The following is a 2,970-nucleotide window of genomic DNA, read 5'->3' on the forward strand; positions in this document are numbered from 1 at the left end:
CTTTCATATTTAAACCTAGATCACTACTTTAAAACCATCTGTGGTTTGTTAATAAAACTAGTCAATAAATTTGTAAAACTCTCTTTCCAGGCATTTTTGTGAAAATTCAGAGTTCATATGTTCAAAGTCAGCCATGTATCTAAGTGATAAACCACAACTGTGAGGTTCTCTGGTTCAAATATCTGCTTGCAGCAGCGAGCAGCTTTTCAATGAGAGCAGCAATTTTCCTTTTATTCCCCCAAAACCAACTGTAAAAAATGATAACCAGCTTTTAACTTGTCATCCAAAAGGATTCCCTTTAAGCTGAGTACAGCTGTGTGGTACAACTCTTTGCACAGTGGGATTGAGACTGCGATGCAGCACATTCCCCATATCCTCTGTCCATCAGTAGCCTCACAGCTCCCCTGTGAAGAGAGACAAATTCTAGGGCTGCAAATGCATCTCTAACTCCCACTTCTTCAACATTTGGGGAATGTTATTTGCAAGTGTAAAGCAAGATAAATCCTTTCAGGTTCCAGCATTTAATTAAGCTTTCAGCTATCTTTGTGAATGAACTGAAGAGAATCTAATATGCATGTCTACAGGGAACAGAGCAGGAGTACCACTCCTTCTGTGAAGTTTTTTGCTATCAGCTGAAAAAAATCTCAACTCAATTAGTCTCTCTCTGTGTTTAACTTCCTTTGGAACATCACATCTCCTTTAGCTGAATCCCAATCATAATAAATGTACTTCAACCAAAAAAAAAAAAAAAACCACTTTCTTCCTCTGCGATGGCCTGTGTTTCTGCTAGTAATTGGGTTTGAGCAGTGGCAGGATAAGGTGGCTGTGGTATGGGAACGAACTAACAAGGGAAGAATGATGTCAGAGGATTTAAGAAAAATTTTAAAAGTGTTCAAGGTTGTCTAGCAGACCAGAGCAGAATTGTTCTGATTTTTTTTTTCCCCTCTTCTACAATCTCTTATTAAAAGTAAATGCATGTAGGATTCCCAAAGAGGGAAATAACTTTAGTGGTTTAGTGTCTAATTGAAAATGGTAAGGATTTAAAAAGGTAAATCCCAACAGTGGTTCACAGGGACCACTGGCAATGCTTTACTCTACAAGAGAAACCAACAAAACAACCCTAACTGCCATGAAGGATTTTCTTTTGTCTGGCTGGTTTTACCGTGCTTCTGCAGTATGGTAACCATGTGGGCAGAATGTTTTTGGAACAGATGATCTTTCACCACCCTATAACCACCCAAGCCCTATTTAGTACCAAAGTCGTGAATGTAAATAATCCAGGTTACAACATTCTTTTCCTGCACTATGCGTCAGCTGTGGGACACTAATGTCCTGGAAACAAGTTGTAAGATGCTCAAAAGTCACAGTCACCAAAATGTTTTAGAATAGTGCTATCCTTGCCATGGCAAAATACGAAACAGTGTGGCAAATGTCAGACATTTGTACTTCAACTTTTCATGCCTCAGTACTTGGAAGAGGAGTTACACAGTTTTCCTGGGTGTGTAAAATATCACCACAAACCATTTTCAGCTGTCACAACCTAGTCAAGATTGAGTGTATCTTCACCTGTATTGTTCCAGCTGGCTTCATTAAATATTCAACACAAACATTCAAGCAAAAGGAAGTAAAGAATTTCCCTCTCTAAAAGGTAACTACTAAATTAAGTATTGCAAATTCAGAGGAGTGAATGGCCTATTTGAAAATAGCACAGCCACCGGAAAATTAGCAGCATGAGCATCTTCTAAGACAGTTGTCTGTACACTGGGGCAGGGTGACAGGCTGTGGTGGGGACACAGTTTACCAACTGAGTAAAGAGCACATTTTCCATTAGCCACTGTGCAAAGCCGCCTGCAAGCTGCAGTAATAAATGCCTAAAGAAATTTCTTTATAGGTCAACTCTTTATTTTTAATAACAGGCTCAAAAGTCACTTTTTCAGGTTTGCTGTGCACACATGTAACTGAAGATTAAGGCTATTTATTTATGCCCTTTTAGTATGAAACATGAGGAAGATGTAACGTGCACTATTTCCCCAGTTCTCCCAATGCTCCACATCATTTACCTATGCATAAACAAATCATAAATTAGGCCCAGGAAAGTAATGAGACTGACATGAACAGCAACGGTGTACACAAAGTGCCCCATTCTATGAAACGTCCTTTGGCTTCCAAGGCCTCTGAAAGCACTCACATTTTCATACTGCTTTCAGCTAACCACGACCAATGGAAGCATACCATTAACTATCAAGAAAATTATTTTTCATAGCACATTATTTTTCATGGTATTTTCAGCTCTCATGTGACATTTTTCTGAGCGTGCTCAGCTTCGACGAGATCCACTGTACACCTCTGAGGGGGCCTGGAACAGGATCTGCGGCCCTGTAACACTAGCGTAGGTGGCGGGCATGTAATGGCCACGCAGAGCGCTGCAAAGCATCCCCAGCGCTGCAAAGCATCCCCGGCGCTGCCGAACACTTCCGACGCGGACAGCAGCGAGGCTGCCGAGGTTGGCCGCCGGGGCTGGCTGCTGGCAGCCCTGCCCCAGCCCGCTCCCCCTCAGCGCCGCCCGCCTCGCCGCCGCCTCCTCCGCGCCACAACCGGGCTCCGCATCCCGGCAGCCACCGCGGCGCGGGACACCCGCCACACTCCAAACTACATGTCCCGGCGTGCACCGCCAGCGGTCCCCGCTGGGCGCGAGCGCGATGCACTCTGGGACTCGCAGTCCTGGTCGGCCTCACCGGCACCCCCCCCGCTTGCCGCCACTTTCCCGCGGCGCCTGAACTTCCCGCGCACGCTCTGCGCCACGTACGCTCTGACGTCACATGGTGTCACGGGGCTGCACGCGCCTCCCGCCCGCCCGCGGACCCAATCAGCAGCGCCGGCCTTCGACCCGGCGCCGAGCGCGAGCGGCCGCGCGCGCCTCCCCGCCCCTCCCGCCGCGTCCGCCGCAGCTGCCGCCCCCGCCCCGCCGCC

Source organism: Lonchura striata, chromosome 5 (genome assembly GCF_046129695.1).
Source record: "Lonchura striata isolate bLonStr1 chromosome 5, bLonStr1.mat, whole genome shotgun sequence".
Classification (NCBI taxonomy): Eukaryota; Metazoa; Chordata; class Aves; order Passeriformes; family Estrildidae; genus Lonchura; species Lonchura striata.